The 26,526-nt window shown below is 40.9% G+C and overlaps 1 protein-coding gene across 3 annotated transcripts in view; it reads right to left on the reverse strand.

The window, feature by feature from the left end:
- Positions 1–26,526, reverse strand: part of Myocd (myocardin) — a 101,989-nt gene that overhangs the window by 69,860 nt on the left and 5,603 nt on the right. The window contains exon 1 of one of the 3 annotated variants that reach the window (XM_070026934.1): positions 10,161–10,217. The exons of the other annotated variants lie outside the window; for them this stretch is intronic. The gene's annotated coding sequence lies outside the window, so the exon portion shown is untranslated. Of the gene's footprint in view, positions 1–10,160; positions 10,218–26,526 lie in introns of those variants that run through there. 3 annotated transcript variants of the gene reach the window in all.

Below are 26,526 nucleotides of genomic sequence, written 5' to 3' on the forward strand. Positions count from 1 at the left end.
GGGCATAAGCCTGAGTTGAGATCCACCTAACTATAGGCTTCTTCTTGTTGCTGGGATCACTGGCACATACCCGTAAGTCCACCTATCCTCCATGGAGATGGAGACAGAATCTCCAGGCTGGCCTTAAATTGCAGTCCTCTCAGCTTCCCATGCACCCTGGATTACAGCTGGATGACAGCTATGGGTTTAGAAGGTGTTTGGTAAATTTTTCTGCCTGGACTGACCTCCTGACTGTAGCTTCCAAAGAATTACAGATGTGAGGCACCACTATTGTACATTACTCTTTTTATCTTTCCTTCCTTCCTTCCTCCTTTCCCTTCCTTCCTCCTTTCCCTTCCTTCCTTCTTTCCCTTCCTTCATTCCTTCCCCTTCCTTCCTTCCTTCCTTCCTTCCTTCCTTCCTTCCTTCCTTCCTTCCTTCCTTCCTCCCTCCCTCCCTCCCTCCCTCCCTCCCTCCCTCCCTCCCTCCCTTCCTCCCTTTCTTTCTTTCTTTCTTTCTTTCTTTCCTTTCTTTCTTTCTTTCTTTCTTTCTTTCTTTCTTTCTTTCTTTCTTTCTTTCTTTCTTTCTTTCTTTCTTTCTTTCTTTCTTTCTTTCTTTCTTTCGTTCCTTCTTTTTGTGCCATTCCTGGGGTTTAAATTCAGTGCTAGGGCATTGTCATTGACCTTTTTTGCTCAAGGCTGCTACTCTACCACTTAAGTCACAGCTCCACTTTTAGCTTTTTTTTGGTAGTTAACTGGAGATAAAAGTCTCATGAAGTTTTCCTGCCCAGGCTGTCTTCAGACTGTGATCCTCATATCTCAGCTTCCTTAGTAATTAGGATTCGAGGCATGAGCCACTGTTTCTGGCTTCCTTTACTTTCTTTTAAAGAAGCAAACTGTCTTCTGTTTCTAGATGGTAAACAGAGCCATACCCAAGTCCTATAAGTAACAGAAATGATAGAAACATCTCTTTCTGTACTGCAAAAAGAAGAGGCTTCCTCAAGTGATGAAAGATTATAAATAAGCTATGATGTATAAGAAGAATCTAGTGTTGGATTGTAACACTGCATCCCAACATACACAGTGATAACAGAAAGCTAGTGTTGGATTGTAACACTGCATCCCAACATACACAGTGATAACGGAAAGCTAGATCAGCCTTTGTCATGCTCCACTCCACACTGCTTAGTGTTGGGGGATGGGGATGCTTGTTTCCAGGTGAAAGTAGTACATCTGGCATCTTTGAAGAATCAAGACAAGCTCTAGATGGTTGGAAATTCTTCAAAGGGTCAGGAATCCTTCATTGTATAAGAGTAGCCCATGCCTCACCCTGTTTCTTCCTTACAATCCCCCTAATCACCAGCACATGTCTCAGGGGACATGTCTCTTCTCAGCAGGTTCTGATGATCTATGAAGAAGACAGTTGCTCAGATACCCATGAGGGTGTAATAAAGAATTGCCTAACCTGGAGGGATATCAGCCTTAAGGAAGAAAGACTCCAAACCTACCAAAGAAAAGAATGTATGTTCTCAAAGTGACCGAGATACTTTTACATCCATGTACATAGCCACATTTTTTTTTCAAAATAGCCAAAAGATGGAAGCAACAGCCAAGTGACCAATGATAAACGAATTGATGAATGAATAAATAAGTAAATTAATAAATAGATGGATGATGAATGGATGTGGTTATCCACACAGAGAAACATTACTTAGCTTTATCCATGATAAAATATGGATAAATCTTGAGGCCAGTATACTAACTGAAATAAATACATTATGCTAAGTGAAATGATCAAGTTACAAAAGGTCAAACACTATATAAATCTTCTTATGGAGTAGTAAAATTTCTATAGACAGAAATTCAAATGTTTGCTTGTTAGAAGCTGGGGCATAGGAAGCTATTATTTAATGGACACAGAGTTTCCGTTTTACCAGGAGTTCAGGAGAAAATTGTGGTCATGGTTGTCCATTCATGTGAAAGTCATACCACTGAACTAGATATTTGGAAGGGTTAACAACAGTGGGATTTGGTATTATGCCTATTTGCACCACACTGTTCCAAGTTAGAAAGTAAAGTGAATCTCAAAAGTAAAATTTAGGTCATCAAGCTCAACTCAAATGGATGAATATCAGAATGACTATAGCTGAAAAAGGAACAGTAAGCTAAGAGGAATGAATTGAGCTATTCTTGAAGAACATAAGACAAAGGAATGAAGGGGTAAAAAGCAAAAAACACCCCATGTAGAAACACTGTCAACTGTAGGATATCTTCTAGGAACAAAAGTATACTTACCCACTATGGGTCTGAATATTTGTGCCCTGTCCCTTATTCAAATGCTGGAATCCTAACCTGCAGGGTGACGGTTTTAGGAGTTTGAACCTTTTGATTGGGCCATGAGGGTGGTGCTCTCATGAGTGGATTGATATCCTTATGAGAGAGGGCGAAGTAGAGCCACATTGCCCCTTTCTACCTTGTCAAAGTAGAAAGGGACCCTCACCAGACACTGAGTATGCTACACCTTGCTCTTTCTTACTCTCTGCCTAGACTCCAGAACTCCAAGAAAGAAGCTTTTGTGCTTTACAAGTTACCAAGTTTGTAGAATTTGTGATAGTGGCTGAAGTAAATGAAGACATGATTTCTGAACTAAAAATCTCTTCTTAGTAGTTGACTCATAAAGCTGGGTGCTGGTGGCCCACATCTGTAATCCTAGTTACTCAGGAGGCTGCAATCTGAGGAGTGTGGTTCAAATCCAGCCAAAGCAGGGAAGTCTGTAAGACTCTTATCTTCAATTAATCACCCAAAGCCAGAAGTAGAGCTGTGACTCAAGTGGTAGAATGCCAACCTTGAGTGAAAAAGCTAAGAGACATTGCCCAGGCACTGAGTTAAAGCCCCAGCACTGGCACTAAAAATAAAGTCGACTCACGAAGGCAGTGTCCTTTACCCTATAAACTTACATGAGATGACATTGTAAGCATTTGTAAGCTTTATATTGCCTGATTTTTATTAATAATATACCACAGATATATTCCCATGCCATTTAATATTCTTCAATGTGCACTGTTGTGGTAGCTGCATAGTATTATTTTTCCTCTTTCTTTCTTGCATTCTGGCTAGGCCTTGTTATTGAACCAAATGTCCATCACTGGCTACTTAGTTCATTGCCAAGCTTTTGTCGTTGTAAATAACAGTGGATGCTCTGCCTTGTTAAGTTAGGCCACTCTAATGGTTTTTGGTACTGTGTATTGAACTCAAGGACCTTGCTCACACCTTTTAGATATTACTCTAAGACACGTCTAAGAATGGCTCTGGAAGTGTAATAATTTGATTAAAACCAATGCAAACATGGAAAGCTTTAGGTGTTTACAACACATAGACGCAGGTGTGCAGGTCTTTTTTGGTGTTTATCAGAAAAGTGTGTCATTTTCTTTCCATTACCCGGGTGAGGTGGCCTTGCTGCTCATGTCTGCAGGAGCTGCTGCCATCCTCCTCTCCTCTGAAACTGAGGCCCTGGCAGCAGGCTCAGAGCTTCAAGTAGAAAGGAAGCAGCTGCAGAGCCTTGGTCCGAATGAGCTCACCAGTAGATTCACCTGGGACTGGCTTCTTCTCCAGGTTTGAAAAAGCTCAGGGGGGAGGCTAGAGATCAAGCTGAATGACCAGATCCCTCCCTGGGGCTGCTTCCTGTGGCAGATGGAGTGCCCTGACACTCCAGGCAGAAAATGCCACCGCCAGCCTAAAGCTGTCTTTCCCTCTGTGCACAGCTATTGCCTGGCCCCCTTTCCTGGATGCATTCTTGTGTTCCCTCCCCACACTCAGATGACTTGTGGCCATTTGTGTTCCCAGAGCTCCTGGCAACCCTTCATAGATCACCCGTAGCTAAAAATACACCGAGCAAAGGGTTAGGTTTTGGCTCAAGCTTTCTCCCGATTCCCAGTTCTAACCATCTGTAAAAGACAGGTGTTCCTGGAGTTCACTCTCTCTCTCTCTCCCTGTCCTTTGATATCATGTTGGCATCCTTGGGGAGAGAAGGGCAAGTGTGCATTTATTTTGTGCCATCCCAGTGTGTTCTCAACAGCATTGGTAGCTCTGGCATGTTGGTGCCAGTCTCCCTCAGCTTCTAGCAACAAAGCAATTTGTTCCCTGGCTTTGCTTTCTTTTGGCCATGGCTCTTAAGTTCTGGCATCCTATGTACTTGTTCAAGTGGCACTCCAGGGCTCCTGATTCTGATGTTCATGTCTGTCCAGCTATACTTGTTTTGGTGCTATACTGTGCACATTATCTTAGACTGATGACATGTGTTTTCATGTTGTGTAGGGAGAATCTCTTTTAAAATAACCAGTCTTTTTGACAACTTTACCATATACATTTTTTTCCAAAATGAAGTTTGGGAACAAGGTAGTAAATTCTAACACCTCCTCCTATTCCCATCAAGCATCTACCTCTCTAAGGGAGGACTATGTTCCTTAAATATTCTATAATCAAGGAATGAATGTCATCATTGTTTAGCTAAAGAAGTAGCTTCTTCTTGGATAATTATTAAATAATATATGGAAACATGTAAGGCAAGTATGATGGAGGAGTAGGCTCTCTGCCTGCAGCTAAGGAACAGGTCTGGAGACCCAACTCAAGAAGGAAAGCTAAAATATCTGTATTATACCCCTAGGGCTGAAGCCAGAGAGATGTCATTTGCTTGTGCCCAGAAGAAGAAACAGAACTAACTGGAAGAGAAATGACCATATAGATGACTGGTTGAGTGTTTCACATAGAGGCAAAGAGAAGTTCCAGGATTGATGGATATTGTGATATGGCTCTTATCATATAGAATCCCCTTGCCACGGACACAGCGATTGCTGGTGGTCAGACTTTTCTTGTTATCACAGTGAAGCAGCATGAAGAAGCTGACGCTATGCTAATGGAAGACAGAGATTGCTGCTTCACCTCAGGTAAGTCATGATGTCTGTGAGTTCTAGCCCTCTCATTTGCTTGTAGCAACAATATTAACAAGAAGTCATACCAACTTGGGAACCTGTTTAGAATGGACTGTACAAGTTCAATTCTTTCTAAACTCTACAAGGTGTGTTTTGTGTTGATAGTGTGGCTTCAGCCTATCTGTTTGCTTCTAGAACAGAATCTGAAGAAAAATGGGAAAATGAGAAAATGAAAAATGGGAAAAATGAGAAAGTTCTGCTAAATCCATAGCTTTGCCAAAGCTGGGGGTCCTGGGAGGAGGGCACAGCATTTATAGAAAGAAGGGACAGGAGACACAGGAGAACTTGCCAGACAGATAGACAGATGATGGGGTTTGAAGATGATATGGAGTCAGGAATTTCCCACACATTAAATGCTTTAGTCTTCCTATTTTCTTTCATTTCTTTCTTGTGGCCATTTGCTGCTCAGAATTCCTGACAAAGATATTGAAGGGGACCGATTATGATCGAGAATTAAAATGTTAGTTGTGGGGTAAGGGGAGCCAGGTGTCAAAGATTTTATATAAATGATTCCATTGGAATCTCCAAACAAACATGAAGGAGAATAAATGAATATTTCCATGTTATACCTCCAAAGGCCCAGATAATATAAACAGGTTGGCTAATACCCTAGAATGCTTAAAAGGAAAAATAAAAAGACAACAAATTTCCAGTCTATGACTTTGGGTTCTAAGTTTCTACCCCTTGGGTTCAAGTTTCAAAGGCAATTATTTACATGGGAGGACATTAATGGTGACCTTGTTATGCTTTGTGTTTGAATAGCCAGTAGTGAAAGGACCCTTAAATGAAGAGTCAGAAACCCTTAGAGCAGGAAGCATATGTTTTGCCATCTGCCTTCTAGGTAAGCCAGCATAAAGGATACTCGGTTCAGAGTCAGCACCCACAGGTTTCCATGGCAATGGTCATGGAGAAGGGCTATGCTCTTTCTCCAGCCAATAGGTGGCCGGGTGATCATTCTGTTCCACACAGGTGATGGACCCAACTGAGTCTCTGAGAAGAATGAACTTCCTGGCTGATCTCAGGCTCCGATGGCATCACACACAGCAGTTGCTATGATTTTGGTGAGAAGTGTTGCTTTTCTGAGGATTGCAAAACACTTCATGTTCCAACCCCAGGCTCGCTCATTTCTGACAGAGTGGAAAATGTGTCTCCCTGGCTGAAATGTTCCTCTTGAGTCCAACCCAAAGATGACATTTTTAGGAAAGTTTGAGAAGAATCTTGTGGCTGTTACTGAGTCATGATAGAGTGGAAATGGATTTTTTCTATTTAGAGAGATTTTTTTATTTTTTTGCTACTGTTTGAAAATGTCACAATCCTGGGGAAGGGTGGAAATGGAAAACTCTATTGGCTATCAATGAAACAATGGACTGGAGAATTCTGTGAGCTGTCTGGCAGAAGTAAATGGATGTAGTTAGGTATTTAAGAAGATGGGTTTGGATCAATCTCACTGCTCCCCAAAAGGATTGCACAACTGTTTTTGCTGTAGACCAATCCCAGCCTTGGGGGACATCTCAGTTCCTACATACACTGAAGGAGTAGAGTAGATTGGATTGTATTAGGAATTATTCCAATCTACCTGATAAGAAGAATCATATCACCTAGGGAATCTAATTGAAAATTTTTTTTAAAAAACCTATATATTTCCTTGTAGACCACACCTGGGGTTGAATGGAACAAGATGTTAATGAACATTCCAGGATATTCTGAGGAAAATGTGTATTTAAAAGTAGAAATAAGAAAATAAATGTATTACATTTAAAAAATGGGATTATTTTTCTTTTTAGATTGAGCCCAGGTGTTCTAATTATGCTAAGTAAGTGTTCTATCTCTGAGCTGACTATCAAGCCTGGGACTTTGTGTTCACACTAGTTAGTGCTTTGCTTTTTCCCTTGGAATGTACTATTACCTTTCAAATGGCTGTGTATAATGTCATCTTTGTGGTGTGTGTGTGTGTGTGTGTGTGTGTGTGTGTGTGTGTGTGTGTGTGTGTGTGTGTGTGTGTTTGTACAGCACTGGGCCCTGGAGCTCTCAGTGGGCTTTGTTGCTCATTGCTGGCACTTACCATTTGAGCTATATCTCCAGTTATTATTTTTTTAATTGAAGATGGAATTTCATTGACTTTTCTGCCCAGGTTGGTTTCAAACCACCCTCTTCTGGAGTATTTAGAAATTATGGGCCTGGGTCCCCAGTACCTGGCCTTTCTCTCCTTTTTAAAACAATCTTAGCATTACATTGTATTCTAAATATCTATCTAACTAGGCTTTTTTGTTGTTGACTTAATTTTTTCCTCCTGTAAGTGAAGATGTATTATTTTGTACTCATATTGGGGATTATAGGTGTGTCTACATGGGTGATGCTTTAGCTTTTGTAGTTTAATAAGTAATGGTGGTGACTCATTATAGTAACTTAATGAGACTACTAGGTTGACATTGGTCTGACAACAGTACATATTTTAAGAAAATCCTTTCAAAAAGATATGATATTCTGATGATATTGTTTGGCTATTTAACCACCAGGACTAATTTTTTCTTATAGCTGTGGGTAAGTTTTTTATATTCAGAGCTCATTAAGTATAGTCATCCAGAATCACAGGGTATCTCTAAAGATATTGGTACAACCTTGTTCATTGCCACACTAGACACTATTCACCATAGCCAAGATGTGGAAACAGCCAAGCTATGGAAATAAGAAACTGCGTTACATGTGTATATGAATTGTACCCATCCATCAGGAAGAATGATATAATGATATTAAGTGAAGTAAATCAGGTTAAGAGAGACAAAGGACAATGGGTTTTCTCTCATATGCAGCAGCTAGACCTAAACTATTAACATGTATGAAACCATACATAGGGTCTTATGCATATATATATATATACACACACAAAAAAAATATCAAAGTATGGTACATGCTTGTGAGAATTCCAATGGTCTAATGCTTTTGAACAACTAATTTACAGCTTAACAAAATGAATATGGGGAAGTTGGAATGTGTTTTTAGATGAGGTCAGTAGGAAGCAGACAGAGGATGGGCAAATACAATCATACGATTCAATGAACATTGTGAAAGTGGAATTAGAGAAATCAAGAGGACTGGGGGAGTTGGGAAAGATGGTGGAGAATGATGCAAGGGGTGACCTTGATCAAGATGCCTTTTACTCACAAACTGAATTGTTGAACATACTTTGTCCATCTATTTCAGGATAATAACCATCCATAGTTACCTATGTGGTAAAAATCCCTGGCTTCCAGTTTGCCTTTCAACTTGGTCTGTGTTGACTTGTGGCCTTTAATGGTTTTATACTCAGTCCTTCCCTGATTTCTCTTTTTTGTGTAGTTTATAAAGGTCTTCCTCATCTTCAGACTACATACTGCTTAAATGGTCTTACATTTTTATGGTTTTTGCTTTTGCATTTGGCTGTCAGTACATCTGGAATCAACTTTCAGTGTATGGTGCTACTAAAAAAAGCTCTGTTTTAAAATATATATATTAGTTGCTTCACCATCATCATTTGCTTCTCTATTGACTCAATTTTAGAGCCCGTATTTATCATATAATATTCAAATCCCATGTCTGTTCCTACTTCTTCCTTACGTTGTAATCTTGGGTCCATACCTGACTTAAATATATACTTTATAGGGACTAGCAGTCTAATATGAGATAGTAAAATCACTCCCTCCCCACACCACATTCACAGTTACAGAATCTTACGTTAGCCTTTCCAAACCAAAGCTGCAGTATAGTATCCAAGCAATAACCAGATTAGCTTTTCTCATACCAACAGCAGAAGCAAATAGGACAGTAGTGTTAGAATATTCAATAAAATGTTCATATGCCTCAGGCAGGGAAATCTTAGTTTAATTAAATCAGACCAAGAACTAGTATGAATAGTCCAAGGATATTAGAAAAAGGGGAACAGACCAAAGAAGAAAAGACAAGGATGGGGGAAGGGTAGTGGAGGTAAGAAAATAGAAAATTATTTAAATTTTAAATTGCAAGAAAAGTGTGTGTGATTGTGTGTGTTTGTGTGCATGTGTCACAGCGATAGATACTAGTTTGTGTGTGTTTAATAGAAAGCAAAAGATGAAATCAAGTGCTCGGGATTCACATCTCTAATCCTAGCTACTCAGGAAGTTGAGACTTGGAGGATTATGGTTGAGGCCAGCCCAGGCAGAAAAAAAAATCCTTAAGACCCGATCTCCAAAATAACCAATGGTTCAACTGGTAGAGCACCATCTAAGCAAGCAAGTTGAATGAGCATAAGAGTTCAAACCTGAGTTCAAACCATGGTACCAGAAAAATAAAATAAATATGTAAAAGATGTATTAAACTAGGGAATGTTTGTTAAGTCCTATTCCAGGAAGGAAACAGCACTAAATCAAGAATGACAGCAGATCTCTGGATTTGTAAGAAAACACTTATATTACTAGCTGCATCCTTCCAACAGGGGGTAATTCTCATTCTTTTCTGTTTTGTTTTTTTTAAGTTGGGGTGGGTGTCTTATTATGCTACCCAGCTAGCCCTGAATTACTGATATTCAAGCAATCTTCCCACATCAACCTTCCCACAGCAGGCTAAATCTGATTCCTAATGAAAGACAAAGAGCAAAGAAAGAGCACTGGAAGCATTTTTACAAATAATATATATTTAAAAAAAAAGAGTCAGGTGCCTGCAATCATGCTTGTAATCCTAGCTACTCAGGAGGCTGAGATCTGAGGATCGTGGTTGGAAGCTAACCCAGGTAATAAAGTTCATGAGACTCTTATCTCCAATAAACTACTCAGAAAAAGCCAGAAGTGCTGTTGTGGCTCAAGTGGTAGAATGCTAGCCTTGAACAAAAGAAGCTCAGAGACAGTGCCCAGACGCTGAGTTCAAGCCCCAGGACTGGCAAAAAAGAAAAAAAAAATCTTCGAAGGAAGGAGGGAAGGGGAAAAAAAACCCACTCCAGTACAAAGGTGACCAGTAATAGCAGAGCCCCTCAGGAAAGATCAAAACTCTAGAAATCAGAGTTTAAAAATCTTTGGGTTGGGTGATCTTTGAAAGCCCTTCCTAGTTAACCTTGCTATGTCTATGATTTGTTTCTAAACATCTCTAGCCTTCTAAGATATATTGCTTAGGAATAGAAGAGTAGCTTTATTTAGAAGGACAGAGTAGGGCAGATTAGGGTGTCACTGTACCAATGTCATTTCCATACCTCCAAACTCATCCTGGTCTTTTGAATCCTCTGTGAAAGATAACAATGACTCCAAAATTTCTGGACACTCCCACTTGTGAGAGAGCCCCTACTTGAACAAGACCTGCTTACAATGGACTCCTGGCTACTATCAGAATCATTTGCATCCTGGTTGCTTTGGAAACAGTGTTTGGAATCAGTGTTTCTTGGTAATTAAGAATCATGCAATCAGACCTTCATACTCTCTACTTATTATATGTTCTGCATAAAGGAGAAGCTCTCTTTCTAAGTGCAAATCTGTTTTCTAATTTGGATATTGGACAGTTAAATGCCAACTTTTAAAATTTACTTATTTACTTTTATTTTTGTTGGTTGTGGGGGTTGAACTCAGCCTGGGTGCTGTCTCTGAGCTCTTCCATTCAAGGCTAGTGCTCTACCACTTTGAGCCACAGTTCCACTCCCAGTTTTCTGGTGGGTTAATGGGAAATAAAAGTCTCACAGCCTTTCCTGCTTGGGCTGGCATCGAACCTGATCCTTAGATCTCAGCCTTCTGAGTAGCAAGGATTACAGGCATGAGCCACTGGTGCCTGGCTAAATGCTACATATTTTGAGTTTTGCAGAGAACTGAATCAAGTTGTAATACATTTTAAAATAAGCTTGATATGCATTTAACTTGTGCTTTACAAATAGACATAATAGCTATAAGCAACAATTGGAAAGACTCCCAAAGTGTGATCTACCCCAACATGTCAGCAGAATGTGCCTGGCTGGTCACACAAGAGTTCAGGAAGTCAGACCTTGTTCCTCTCACTCCATCATCATGGGGCCTTGGCCAAGCCTTTTCACCTCTCCAGCTCAATTTCCTTCTCTGTGGAAGGAAGGAGCCTCCAAAGCTCCATGGAGGGCTGACACTTCATGACACTTGGCTTTGTTTTCAGTCAGGGTCTTTATGAGTCTCCAAACTCAGAGCTCTGAGATTTCTCTTAATCCCCAGCATTTTCCCCCATGAGATCATAGTTCTTGTAATAGCTCATAGTATGATATTCAGAGCACAAACAAGGGCGGAAAGATAGTAATGGAATACCCCACCAAAGGTTGAAGGTGTCAAGAGTGAAATGCAAGGTCCTAAGGTGACCTTCCAGAGGGAAATGTGGACTAGAACAGTGCTTGTATGGATTTATTTTATGGATGTCACAGAAATTTTGGGGATCATCCTGCCACATTTTGGGGAGGCTGCCTTCGTGTATGTTCCCAGTTCACCATCTCAGGGAGTATTTAACACTTCCTTGCTAGTTGCTGGGGTATCCCTAGACCTAAAGTGATTTGTGGCCTAGTTGCTTTGGTAGGGAGACCAGACATAGCCACCCGAGTTAGATAAATGAAGGTAGGTAAGTGGGTGGTTAAACATACACATGCGTGCGGGAGTCCACCAAAGATAGAAGAACTAGGCCTTTGAACTTTCGAGAGGGAAGTTTGTGGGTGATATGATACAGGGAATTCCTGACCAATGGGATAGCATGCATAAAAACCCAAATGTGGAAGAAACATAGTATGAGTTGAGTAGGACTGGCTTAATGAGCATCTGACTTATGCTGTCACTGGGTCCAGTTGAGCGCTATGATATCAGCATCATAAAATCACTGAAAAATTACTAATTTCTAAACAAAGCATTGTAAGTTTACGTTGGCTCCACAAAGTATGCACTGTTCATTACTGAAGTTGTATTCTGCAAAAAGTGGTGAGATCTGATGCTAAGGAATGCTATAGGGTCTTCAATACTACACTGAAATGTTTTGTAATTCATCCTGTAGAAAGAGGAGAGAAGTGTGTGTGTGTATGTGTGTGTATTTGTGTGTGTGTGTGTGTGTGTGTGTGTGTGTGTGTGTGTGTGCTTTTTGGCTCAAAGCTGGCACTCTAGCACCTGAGCCACATATCCACTTCCAGCTTTTTGCTGGTCAGTTGGAGATAAGGATGTCTTAGATGTACTGCTTAGCCTGGCTTCACACCTTGATCCTTGATCCTCAATTTAGCTTTCTGCGTAGCAAAGATTACAAATGTGAGTCCCTGGCACCTGGCCAGTATTTTTTTTTTATCCACAGCATAACATTGATATAGACATTTTAGGATGAATAATCTGATGTTCACCTAATGAGGCTGGCTATGATCCATGGGTAAATCAAGAAAGTTCACTTGAGAATGGAAAGAATAAGACCGATTTGAAGAGCAAGTGGAAAAGAAGAGTTACTGTGTAATTCCTAATGGAAAATTAAGGAAAGATAAAAAGGGAACAAGATGAGACAGTGACAAAGAGGAAAGAGATTAGCTCACATGATAATGGCTTTGAGTTGATTTGTGTATATATGTGCTGGGGCTTGAACTCAGGGTCTGCACGCTGTCCCTGAGCTTTTTGTTCAAGACTAGTGCGCTACTACTTGAGTCACAGCTCCACTTCCAGCTTTTTGGTGGTTAACTGGAGATTAGAGAGTCTCCCAGACTTTCCTCTCTGGGCTTGTTTTGAACCTTGATCCTCAGATCTCAGCCTCCAAGTAGCTAGGATTACAGGCATGAGCCACCAGTGTCCAGCTTGACCTGAATTTTACAAAAAAGAAAGTATTTTCACTATGATGATTACTGGTAGCACTACTGACAGGCTGCCAGAAGCATCTGAGGTAAGTTTTCATCTGAGAACCTGAATGTTGGCTTCATTTGTTCATGCACTGCATTGCATTCCTTCAGTCTCTACTGATCGACAACTACATGTTCACATGCTTTGTAACTTGAAGGATGGAGCATGAAGGAAGCTGCTTTAGCTCCATCTCCATTACACTGACAGTCCAGGGTGGGAGAAAGCCTTAATATGAATGGCTGCAGTTGTGGGAGTGTCCTGAGAGGGATACTTCATGGGACTGGTACACAGGGAAGGTGTTTTATGCCTTTTCTTCCAGAGAATTTAAACAAACAGATTAACGAACAAAGAAATTGCACAATTTGCTTCCTTCTAGGTCTACTTAATAAGTGTGTGGCTGTGTCTGGGGGGGAGTACAGTGGGAGAAAATGACAGTAAAGTTCAGAAAGGAATAGAAAAGAGAAGGAAAGTAGATGATCTCTCCCTTTTATTCCCCTCTGAGATCATTTCCTGGTGGCTTACTAGGGAAATGTTAATCCTAGGGTTACTCTGGGAAGTTTGGTCATGAGACACAGAAGATGCATTTGATAGCTGTTGGGAGGTGGCAGAGCTGTTGCTCCAGTTCACATCCAAGCTGTGTACCTGTTGATGAGTTCCACAAGACACTCAGGATCTTTATACAACGCATTCCTTGTCTCTTAAACAAGATTTCTATTATTCAATTCTCATTGTTCGCAAACAAAGGCGATCCCTAGGATCAGTGTGAAAGAGAAGCATTCGTAGGTGGCAGAAAGCTATTTGCACAACGAAGGAAAGCTTTCAGACCTACTTAAAAAAATATTTGCTATTTTGAGACAGAGTCTGCTAAATAACTCAGGCTGACCTTGAACCTGTTATTCTCCTGCTTCAGCTTCCTACCTGTTGGGGTTGTAGGTGTGTACTCTCATGCCAGTTGAGATCTCTGCTTTTTAAATTCTGAGTTACCCAGCAAAGACCCCTTCAGGATGTCAATCTACACTTTATAATGGTGACTAAAATGTGAACAATGGACATGACACACAGGGTATTGGCACACTCCGGAGGCTGGATTAGCAAGTCACAGGAAGCAGCAGCTTGTGTAGCTATTTATGATGATCTTCTGTGATCCATGCCAGGGAACGGTCACAAGTCCTGGACACAACAGCATATGCTCACTGAAGACTCTCCCTACACAGCCCTGCGGTACCTGTGTGTAATTTAGGCTTTGACTTTCCCCTGTTTGCTCATCTGGTCCTGGGTTGTGCTGGATGCACTTTTTGTACATACTACTGATCTTGACATTACAGTCTTCAAGTGCCAGGCCCAGACTCTAGGAAAGTGGCTCCCTGGAAAGGAAGAGGCAGGACCTCCATTGGAGGGTTCAAGGCCCCTTCCAGAGCTGAAAACAGGCACTGGGGTACACATATGATAGACAACACTTTTTTTCTCATCTCCCTCTGGTTGACCTGCCACAAAATTCTTCCCTCTACCTGCCATTGTCTGACCCCAGCACAAAACCACTGTGTTACATGTGGGTCTCACTCATTCTTCTTTGGATTACAAAGACATCAAAATAGAAAAGCTGAGATCAACGAGAGTGACAGGCTGGCTTACCTGGATGGTTCCTGGCATGGTTCCCGACAAAACTGAGAGCCAGGGATTTCTTTCTGTATAATACTAAGTCTCGAGCTTTTCCTGATTCCAGATACCAGTCATCACAGATCCCTGCACAATAATGGAGGCCAGCTTCTAGCACTGAGCACTTGGAGAATCAAAAGGAGGAGAATATTCAAAAGGGCTTGCCTAGTCAGAATTATCATTCAGTGACTCCAATGATCTTGCCTCACGCACAGGCTCAAGTTGTTTTAAAAAGATGTCTGTTCACACAAACACCGTGAAGCTATTCTTTCCCTAAGCACCGCACTCTCAGTTTGTCAAAACATTTGAAGAAGACTAATTCATGCCTCAAAAGGAATTCTCTCTCACTCACAAAGCTGCCAGGTTTGTGAGCGGAAGGCTTTCATGTTCAAATATCTCAAGACACTAGAGGGAGAAGGAGCAAAATCCTCAGGGCAGAAGCCCTGGGTCTCTTGTGGCACTGTCCTGCAGAATTTGAAGTTTGCACGCTGTATGGGAGGACAGGAGGGGAATCCGAGATAGTTTCTAGCTAGTCGGAGCCAGTTTGGAAGCCCAGAAAAAGCCACACAGTTAGAAGTTGTAAGCAAGGGTTCTGAAGTCAAGGATGCATGAGTTCAAATCTAGACTTTCTATTTCATCAACCCCCTTCTGTGTGGATGGGGCAGTAGGTCCGTCTCACTATCCACCAGAACACTCCAACTAGGAGAACTGTTCAGCCACAGGGAATTTTTTTTCTTTCCCCCTTCTCCTAACCAAGTCCCTGAAGTACAAAACAGAAACTGAGCAACTGACATAAACAATTTCAAACCATCATTTCAGAAGACAAATTGCACTATCTCGGAACCAAGGTTCCTCTCAGAGGCTTTCTCCACTTGTTTATGTATTCCCTGGTGTTGAGCTAGGAGTGAATTAAGCAGACTATGCGTGTGCTCGGGGATGGGCAGAACAGGAAGGGCCTGAGAAAGGATAGTGATGGTGGAGGCAACTTGCTTTCCGTGAAAGCTAATACTGAGGTAGATTGTCTCTTTGTGTTCATTCATTCTTTGGGAGGTCTCATGATTCAGTGCCAGGAGAAGAGAACTCAAGTCTTGTGCCAGTTGATCTGTGTGTGTGTGTAGATTTGGGCAGGTCATTAACCCCTTTTGACCTTTGTCTCCCATCTTTCATCTTATAGTGTAATTATGATTATCAACAGTAATACATTACTGTACAAATATTCATGAGGGTAACTAGGTGCTCGCTAAACAGAAAGGGATCAGAGTATGGAACACAGGGAACAAAATATTCTCAGATTAGGAGATTTTTTTTTTCCATCCCATGTGGATGAGGTCTTTGAATGTAGTTCTAAAATCTGAATTTATATTTGTAGTATATTTTAGCCTAGCATTTGGGGACATATAGTGTCCTTTCTGGTTATAGAATAAATGCATGTTAGTTATATAAAACAAATGTAAAAAGATGTGCAAACATTTCAAGAGTGAAATTACTTGTAATTCAAGTCTGCAAGGCTATGCATTTTCTGCTAGTATTGTTATCTTCTTTTTTTCCTTTGGCATGCATGCGCTTGGGTAGAAAATATGTCTGCCCCATATCTTCTCAATACTGAAACCCTTGTCTTGCATTCTAAATGTCTTTGCATCTCATTGTTCTTTGAAAAGAGCATATTTAATATGTATGTTGGATGGGCAGTTCAAAGTTCTCCCTTGATTTTTTTCTCCAGCATGTATAACATGACAAAAACAATCCTCAAACACAAATCTTTAACCCCTTTGTGCTAATATGTTATATGCATATATATTATATACACAGAGTATATGTACATATGCACATGTGGACATGTTGAATTTTAACAAAGAGGATTGTCATATACTATAGTATATGATGATAATATTGGTGCTACTCTGAGGAGTTTGAACTCACCACACTTTATTAACACTGGATTTTTCTGTTTCAAGGACTGTTCTGCAGTGTCAGGTTCTAGCATATGTGTTAGGAACAAAATCCTCTGCATTTGTACTAAGCAGTCTACACCATCTTTTCTCTTCTCCTCTCCCAGCCATGATGGCTTACATTTACAAGAGATACTATTTCATTTCCCAAACCACTTCTTTTCAGCTCAAAGCCAGTGTGGATGGCCACTGTGTGAAAAGGTGGCTTTAAGCAAAGAGACCACTTTGTTGGAAGAAGAATGCACTAACTGCCATACATCTGCCTGTCCCACAAGCCTGTCTTGTGTTTTTCCTGGGTTACTCATGTCTCTGGGAGACCATATGGGAAACTTGGTGCTGAATGCTACAGTTCTCGTTCTAAATCTACTGGGCAGATTTAGATCAATGTCTTTCTGTCCTAGAGCCTCAATCGGCATCCCTCTGATCAGTTTTGTAAGTTTACAGCAAAGTTGTTAGGCTAATAAAACCATATTCATTGATGTGACTTATTTGAGGTGAAATGGGGGAGCTTCACACCCCAGAGAAATACAAGGTGTTACCGTTTAGCAGACTATTCTACCAGCTGACTATTTCCAAAACTTTATTCTCTCTGGAGAGTGCTCTTCTGTGAGGCATTATTTTTAGCCAGAACAGTATTTTCAATTATAAGAGAAGAAAAACAGCCTTTGCTGATCTCCGGAGCCGGTCGTACACTTGCAGAAACCCAAGACCTATTCTGGTCTTGCTTTAGAGATATAAAGATCATAGGTAGAATGAAAACCACTTCTCTCTTCCTGAAGAATGAGAAGAAAGTGCATCTTCAAGCTTTCTTTTTGAAAGCAAGAGACTAAATAATGATCTGTATATTGAAGTGGATCCTGAGATGGGGCCCAAGCTGGTATGATTCCATTTTGAGCTTTGCCTTTGTTTTAGGGACTTTAGACTCCATTTTTGAAGGGTAGTGACTAAAACCTTTACGCAATGTTCAAACTAGAAAAATAAACATAATCACAGGGCCACATCTTGGCTCCAACGGGCCTAGTTCCTGGAATGAAAAAAATATGCTTCTGGTCCCCCTCCCCTTAACAACCTAACTCACCCTTGATTGTTCAGTTAAAGACTGACCAATAAAGCAGATAGGTTGTAATCTTGCTCAACTGGCAATACCACCCACTTACTGTAAACCCCGCCTTTTGCCCACCAAATTCACGTGCCAATTCAAACCAAAATGATAGTGTTAGGTTTTTAAAAAGAGGTGACCGAGTAAGAACTGAAACTGCACCACGCACGTGGTATTCAGGTAAGGGGTTTATTCAGTAGACCTGCTGGGACCAGGCAAGGTTGGCACTCCACGCGGCTGGCAAAGGAAAAAAAGAGGGCGGTCTGGCGGCGGTTTAGGCCTTATATAGGGTAGGGGGCGGGGAAGGGTGTGTCCAGGTAAAGGGAAGTGGGATCAGGTGGGAGAAAGGTGTGGCCACATCAGGTTAGGATGTGACCTCAGCAGATGCGGACGTGACCTCTTCCAGGTATCCCAGTTGCCTAGGTAACGCAGGTACTGGGCGAGGTCTGTTCGTCGTCCAGGAATGGACCTTACAGATAGGATAGTTTCAACAACTACTATAAGACAGACTGTAACTCCATGGGCCACCTGCATGTAGCCTAACATGACTATACAATCCTTTGTGTGTGATGTAAACCTATTGATCACCTGTGTGTGACCAGGCTTGACCACATGGATTTTGCCTTTAAAAACCCTAGCTTGTGGGCCATTCAGGGTCGAAGTTTCACTCCTAAGTCTGTGCTGTGTCCCTGGCTGGTCAGCTATCTACTTCCCCAATAAAGTCATCTTTTTACATGAGGCTGTCTCTGAGTGGTAGACTCTTTCCCCATAACATTTATAAAGCATTTTCAACAACACACTACAAATACTCTGATGACAATAATTATCTTCTTTACTTGGACATACAAGGTGAGGTTACAAAGAAATGAGAATAGCTAGATTGTGAGGTCAGTTTTCAATTTAGGATGAAATGGTATATTAAAATAGAGTAAATCAACATGCCACAGCATGGTCCTATAAACAGGATTATAATGGAAGTGATTATGTAGTTACTATGTGTGTGCAAATGAACAACTATCATTTATGAGTTACAGAAGCACACCCCTCACTCTGGCAAGCATACTCAACATTTCCAATAGGAGGCATTATGTAGTTACTATGTGTGTGCAAATGAACAACTATCATTTATGAGTTACAGAAGCACACCCCTCACTCTGGCAAGCATACTCAACATTTCCAATAGGAGGCATTCTTGGAACCAAAGAGAGCCACACCATTGAAAGAGCTTAAGTCTCATACCCAAGTTCAGACAAACAGGAAGAGCCAGGAATTACTCTCTAAATCAGTCACACTCCCAGGCTGATTTAAATGTAAATTTTAAATTCAAGGCCCCTCCCCCCCCCCACACACACACAGTGGCTCACAGCTACTCAGGTGACTGAGCTCTGAGGATCAAGTTTATCATTTAGTGTTTTCAGACTGTGGTGTCTTGAAGGTGACTACAACTGTAGAAGACAGACGACAGGTAAGGTGGACCTACAGACGGCCAGGGGTTGCTAATTGTGAGTACCCTGGCTTAGGAACAAGCTTTTTCAATTGCAGTGAGCAGGTGAATGCTTTCTAAGATTGATGAGAATTTTTTTTCCCGTGTCCTGGGGCTTGAACTCAGGGATGGGCACTGTCCCTCAGCATTGGCTCAAGGCTAGCACTCTATTACTTGAGGCACAGTGCCATTTCTGTTTGTTTTTATTTTCTGTTTATGTGATACTGAGGAATCAAACTCATGGCTTCATGCATGCTAAGCTAAGCCACATTCCCAGCCCTGATCGATGAGAATTTGAGAATAAGATAAATCTCCCAGTTCCCCAGACAGTTCCTTATCTATCTGCCTCTTAGGTATGGTCCATTCTTCCCTTTCCTGTTGTACCCTAGGGACCTAAAATTAATTCAACAGATAGCCCTCATAGCCAATTTGATTTATGACCAAAGCTATTTTTTGTTTGTTGTAAAAGATCTGAGATGCATTAAATAAATAATCAAAACAAAGAAAAATTATGTTGGTGTTTTTTTGTGTGATGTATTTTGATTCCTAACTTGTTGGGTTTAAAATATTTCAACTTCTCAGGCTGGGCAGGTGGCTCAGTGGTAGAGCACATGCCTTGCATGCCTGAGGCCCTGGGTTCGATTCCTCAGCACCACATAAGCAAAAAGAAAAAAGCCGGGAGTGGCGCTGTGGCTCAAGTGGTAGAGTACTAGCCTTGAGCTGAAGAGCTAACGGACAGCACCCAGGCCTAGAGTTTAGGCCCCATGACTGGACCAAAAAAATAAATAAATAAAATAAAATAAAATACAATATTTCAACTTCTAATATTTTTTCCCTTTTAAAAATGCTGGTATGAGGGGCTGGGAAGGTGGTTCAGTGGTACAGTGCTTGCCTTACATGCATGAGGTCCTGGGTTCGATTCTTCAGCGCCATATAAGAAGAAAAAGCCGGAAGTGGCACTGTGGCTCAAGTGGTAGAGTACTAGTGTTGAGCTGAAGCACTAAGAGACAGTGCTCAGGCCCAGAGTTCAGGCCCCACGAGTGACCCCTACCCCTCCTTCCCAAAAAATGCTAGTACTGAGGGCTGGGAAGGTGGCTCAGTTGGTAGAGTGCTTGCCTTGCATGCATGAGGCCCTGGGTTTGATTACTCAGCACCATAAAAGCAGAAAAGGCCGGAAGTGGTACCTTGGCTCAAGCGGTAGAGCACTAGCATTGAGCTGAAGAGCTGAGGGACAGTGTCCAGGCCCAGAGTTTAGACCCCATGACTACCCCCGCCCCCCCCACCCAAAAAAAAATGCTGGTACTGGGGCTTAAGCTTAGGACCTAGGTGTTCTGTCTTAGCTTTTTTCACTCAAGGGTGGTGCTCTACCACTTGAACCACAGCTCCACTTCTGTTTCTTTTTAAATAATTGTTTAAATTGTTATTCTAAAGGTGATGAACAGAGGGATGGATTACAGTTAGATTAGTCAAGTAATGAGTTCATTTCTTTTTGGATCATGTCACCCTTTGCCCTTGCTCTTTCCCACTTCTGGGTTTTTTGGTGGAGATAAGAGTCTTACAGACTTTCTTGCTTGGGCTGCTTGGAACCTCAGTCTTCAAATCTCAACTTCCTAAGAAACTAGAATTATAGGCATGAGCTACTGGCACATGGACTCTAAAGGTTTTTTTAAATTTTGATGCTCTATAGTGGAGAGATAAACCTAATATTTAAAATGTACTTATTTATTTATTTTGGTTTTTTTTTTTTTTTTTGCTTGTCCTGGGGCTTGAACTCAGCCTGGGTGCTTTCCCTAAGCCTCTTTGTGATCAAGGCTAGGACTCTACCACTTAAGCCACAGCGCCACTTCCATTTTTCTGAGTAGTTTATTGGAGATAAGAGTCTCACAGACTTTCCTGCCAGAACTGGCTTCGCACTGCAACTCTCAGATTTCAGCCTTCTGAATAGCTAGGATTACAGGCATGAGCTACTGGTGCCTTGCTTAAAAATTTTGATCTCTGATTCTTTCTCTCTTTCTCTTTCAGGGTAATAAATTGAAAACTTATATTGTAATAATTATATCACTAGTATTCTGTGTCAGCTTTAAATCTACAGGTGAATGTTTTATCTACATGATTGAAGACTTGCAGAAGTATACTATTTCCTACCAGTATGAAGATATGAATTTCCCCTTGTATTTTAGGCATTTAAAAAAAAACTAAAGCACAGATACATCTAGTCTTAAAAGATTCAAATAGAAAAGGTAAAATCTTTCTTTTTCTTTATCTCTGCTTATCATCCTGAAGAGTAACATACATCCTCTACCTTAAATTTTTTTTATTATTATACAGATACTGTACAGAGGGGTTACAGTTACTCCTCTAGTTTTTTTTCCTGTTTTTTTTTTTGTTTTTTTGTTTTTTTTTTTTGCGGGGGGGAATACTGTGGTTTGAACTCAGGGTCTGGGCACTGTCCCTGAGCTTCATTTTGCTCAAGACTAGCACTCTACCACTTGAGCCACAGTACCACTTCTGGCCTTTTGTGTTTATGTGGTACTGAGGAATCAGACCCAGGGCTTCATGCATGCTAGGCAAACACTCTACCACTAAGCCACATTCCCAGCCTTCCTATGTTTTAAAAAATTATTTAAAAAGTAAAATTTTAAATTAAAATTGGGTTTTCCCCTACCTTATTTTATTCGCATCAATTCCTTTTGTAAGGGGATTTTGTTCTGACAAGTCCATATATTCATGCAATCTACCTTGATCAGTCTCACCCCCCTCCACCACTCCCCCTCATTCTACACAAATGACAATTTACTACTCAAGTTATCTGAGAAATCACGGGATTGAGGATGACATGTGTAGTTTAGAGTTCACACAGCACTCAAAACAAAGAACTGAACAATTCATTGTTAAAAATTAATGACAAGAACAACAATTGGTTCTGTGCCTGGATAGCCTATGGGGCCAGCTGTGGGTACCTGAGAGGAGAAAGGAGAAGCCTCAGGTTATAATAGAGGCTGTCATCACGGTGTGATAGGATAAGTAAACAGGTTCACATTTTATCTCCAAGTTTGGCATCTTTGAGCCTTAGCTTCTTCATCTGTGCTGTTCGGATAATCACAGCTGTCCATAGCATTTTTGTTTGGATTAAATGAGATAATGAGGGGTTGAGAAGGGAGGAAAGAAGGAGGTGGGGAAGGGAAGGGATAATAGGAGAAAAACAAAAGAGGGGGTAACAATGCACGAAAATAAATAAATGTACTCCTTACCTTACTCATTTAACTATAACCTCTCTGTATAGCATCTTTAAATATAAAATAAAATATAATTTTTTTTTAATGGACATGGTAGCACATGTCTGTAATCCCAGAATTTGGGAGTTAGAGGTAAGAGGATCTTGAGTGCAAGAACTACCTGGAGTACATAATGAATTCTAGGACAGACTCAGCTACTTATATGAGTCCCTTCTCAAAGCAAACAAAACTCTGTGTGTGTGTGTGTGTGTGTGTGTGTGTGTGTGTGTGTGAAAGACAGACAGACAGAAAGACGGAGAGAGACAGAGAGAGACGGAGACACACTGAGAGAGACAAATAGTCTAAAAGAGCCACAGGTAATAGGTCCAGAAACTACTAATTCTCTTTTTCTTAATGAAATAGTTGTATTTGCTAATAGGTTGCCCCAAATAGCAGAGAGCATGGAAGTTTCCAAATGAACTGTTACTCATTTCCTCTTTATTTTCTACCGAAAAGATATGAGGCTTACTAATACCAATCACCAATGGAAAAGTAAAGAAGGTAACTGACTGAGTTAGATCAAACATAGGGCAAGCATTTTTCACCTATTAGTCTCTGTCTCAAAAAAAATCCAGCAAAAAAGCTGTGCTAGAGACATGGCTCAATTGGTAAAGTGCCAGCTGGGCAAGTGGGACACCCTTACTTCAAAGCCTTGTACTGACAAAAAGAAAGAAAGAAGGAAGGAAAGGAAAGGAAAGGAAAGGAAAGGAAAGGAAAGGAAAGGAAAGGAAAGGAAAGGAAAGGAAAGGAGGAAAGAAAGAAAGAAGAAGGAAGGAAGGAAAGAAAGAAAAGAAGAAAACTTATATGTACCTGGTCAATGATAAAAAGGGACACATGTAATGAACAAAGATTAAAGTACCAAAGAGATTATTGTACAAGTGATCTTTAATACCATTTTCTGAATTTAATCATTTTTGGCATCTGGCTGTTGTTTTGGAAGCTTGTGTGTCACAATGTTCCATGTGGAACTTTACCTCAGACTGAAAAACCAGTCCTACCAGTTAGGAGGCAGAAAAGGTTGGCCTTTCTAGAAACCACCAGGGAACAGTTCTGGGGTATTTCCCAGTCATTTCACCCCATCTGTGAAATGACAGTGATTCCCTAGGAAGGAGGCAGGACCTATTAGGGAAAATGCGGCTTGGCTAAACACCTGCCAGGAAAGAAAGAAAAAAAATGAAAGAAAGAAAATGCTTAAAGCTAATACAGGAGATATTCATCCATCCACTTCCCTTAAGATTACGGGACCAGGACTGGGAAGGTGGCTCAGTGGTAGAGCGCTTGCCTTGCATGCCTGAGGCCCTGGGTTCAATTCCTCAGCACCACATAAGCAAAAAAAAAAAAAAAAAAAAAAGAAAGAAAGACAAAGAAAAAAGCCGGAAGTGGTGCTGTGGCTCAAGTGGTAGAGCACTAGCCTTGAGCTGAAGAGCTGAGGGACAGCGCCCAGGCCCAGAGTTCAGGCCCCATGACCGGACCACAAAAAACAAAACAAAAAACAAAACAAACAAACAAAAAACAAAAAAGAAACTTCACAAAGATTACGGGACCAAAGTCATTTGAGGGGAAAATGAGGCAGGATAAATTAGGGAATATAAGGCCTGGTGAAGGCAACTCAGAAACAAGGTATTTAGAAACATAGAAGCACTATCTTCACTTCTAAGAGATACAACAGGATGCATGCCTTACCTCAAGAATTAGCATCTGTTTGGTGGTGCATCCCTTCCTGAAATGCCCCCAAGTTAAAGGATGGACCCCAAAACATAAATAACCACAATAGTATACAATAGCTGGGAACTTAGCAAGTATAACAACACCAAGAGTGCTTGAGAGCAAAGATAAATATCTATCTTTTCCTAACTTTAAGTCAGACCCGGCCTTTATCACATACATACCCCTGATGTCAGAGAGCTGTGTTTGTCGATCTCCCTTCCTTTGAGAGAATCCATGCTCTGTTACAGTGTGTCCCTGCCTTTCTGCGTGTCTATCTGTTCTCTTGTTTACTTACTCACTAAAGCTCTGCCAATTGTTCTTACCATTATGAGTTGTCTAGAAATTCCTATTCTATGATCAAAATCAAGGACTCTACGTGAAGAGTCCCCACTTTTAGAGGGAGACTTTACAAACCCTTGCCTGCATCCAGTGACAGGAATACTTTACCATATTTTATGAGAAACAATGGATGCCTTTTTGTCACTTAAATAGGAGGTGGTGCAGTCGGTTGAGAGGTGGAAAGCATATTTATGTATTAATTCAGTAGAATGCCAGACAGGAGGTGCTAGTCAAGGCGTACTGAGTGCTTGAGAGTTTGTGTATCCGCTCCTCATTGCCACACATCCTGAGTGAAAGCCAAGTTCCTATACATAAGCACACCCAATAAACACGTTTTACTAGATGATAGTGGCTTAATTCATTTCAAATTCTCCCACTTGTCTAGTGATCCAGGGTAGCCAATCTCCATCAGAGAGATTGCTCTGATAATGAAAGTATTCCAGTGAGGGAGTAGGAGAATTTATCTTCCGTCACTAGCTGGACAGAAGGAAGACATTGCTCTGCTTTCTTTGTTCTGGGAAAAAAAAAGACAGGAATCATCCTTACTTATTGTGAATGTCTGGGGCTAAATGGTACATTTTGGCTTAACAAAATATGGAGACCTCTCTTGAATTTAGCTAAGAATTAGTGATTCAAATCTGCTTAAGAAAAGCTTGATTTATTAGCTGTTCTGCTGGGGGTGGGTAGGGTAGAGGCATGAATAAGCATTTACCTGCTTGATCAAACTGAAAATCTGAGTACTAAAAGTGTAAGGTTGTTCAACTATTTGGCTAAAGGTGGTGGGTTTTGGTCCTATTTTATGTCCACCAAAACCTTTGAATGACCCCATGCTTGTCTCCTGGGCAATTCACATGTCACCAGGACAAGTAATGCACTCTTACAAGGCAACTGGGCATCTTTGAGTGATATTTCCCTGGCAAAATTCTACAGAGATCTTTCCCTCAGCCAGCTGGAGCCACTAAGATCATCTATCAGTTGTTCCAATATGAAAACAGGTGCTCAGTGAACTGTTTGGAGACTCCCCAATAAGCTGGAGTCTGAGAGGGTGTAATGGCTGTCCATGGGACAAGAAGGATGGCATTGGGGAGAAAGACTGGCTTACTCATCCTTCTGTATCTTAATGGAGATGACAGATACCCATTCCCATTCAGGAATTGACCAGCAAAGCCTTGCTGGTCAGCCTCAGAGCTACTACTTAGCTTGGACTATTTTGAAGCATGTATACATGCTAATTCTGTAGCTGAGCATTTTGGTGTTGGCCTTGTAATTCCAGTTTTCTTTAATCTAATTAAATCAGACAATATGCAATCTAGCTCAATCCAATTTGATAAAATTTTGTGTGTGTGTGCACTAACAGATAAAAGATTAACATAATTTGTGTGTGTGTGTGTGTGTGTGTGTGTGCTGATGCTAGAGCTTGAACTCAGGACCTCATGTTCTTGCCTAGCTTTTTCACTCGGTCACATGAGCCATACTTCTACTTCTGGGTTTTTTACTTCCTGATTAGTTGTACATAAGAGTCTCTCAGATTTATCTTCCTAGGCTAGGTTCAAACACTGACCCATAAATGATTCAATTCAATTAATTTGCTTAGTAATAAGTGTGCATGTAGCTACTGTCAAACCTAGGAGCAGAACCTGCTTCTTATCTCTGAGCTACATACACCCTGTCTCCTTATTTAGCCTGTTGCATTTTGCTACAGCTCTGGATTTTGTTTTTAAATCCACTCATTTTCTTTTTGGATTTAACTACTTCGTACTTGTGGAGGTAAGAGATTACGATTGCTCTGAATATTATATTCACTTATCTCCCTACCTATTTAGTTTCAATGCACATATATGCCTAAAAATAAATATATATTATTCAATGTTATTGTTTTTTAAAAGTCTTTGAGGAAAGAATAAGAGGAATTTATTCAACATTTTTATTTTGCAGTGCTGGGAATCGAACGCTGTGCTTTGCACCTACTAACCATACACTGTCCCACTGAATTACCTACCTTTCCTTCACACAAGTATAGTGGGATTTTCCTCTATGCCAAGCCCTGTGCTGGGGGCTGGAGAGTAAAAACAATGAGCAAACAAACAAACCAAAAAAACCAAAGGACAATTTCTTCCTGCACTCAAGACAAATATTAAACCAATAAAGAAGTAAAATGTTTAGTCTGCCTAGTAATGCTAAATGCAGTGGATAAAAATTGGACAGGGAAGGTGGGGGTTGGGAGTGTTGCCATAGTAACAGAGATGGTGAGGG

Source organism: Dipodomys merriami, unplaced genomic scaffold (genome assembly GCF_024711535.1).
Source record: "Dipodomys merriami isolate MVZ:Mamm:240054 unplaced genomic scaffold, mDipMer1.0.p SCAF_19, whole genome shotgun sequence".
Taxonomy (NCBI): Eukaryota; Metazoa; Chordata; class Mammalia; order Rodentia; family Heteromyidae; genus Dipodomys; species Dipodomys merriami.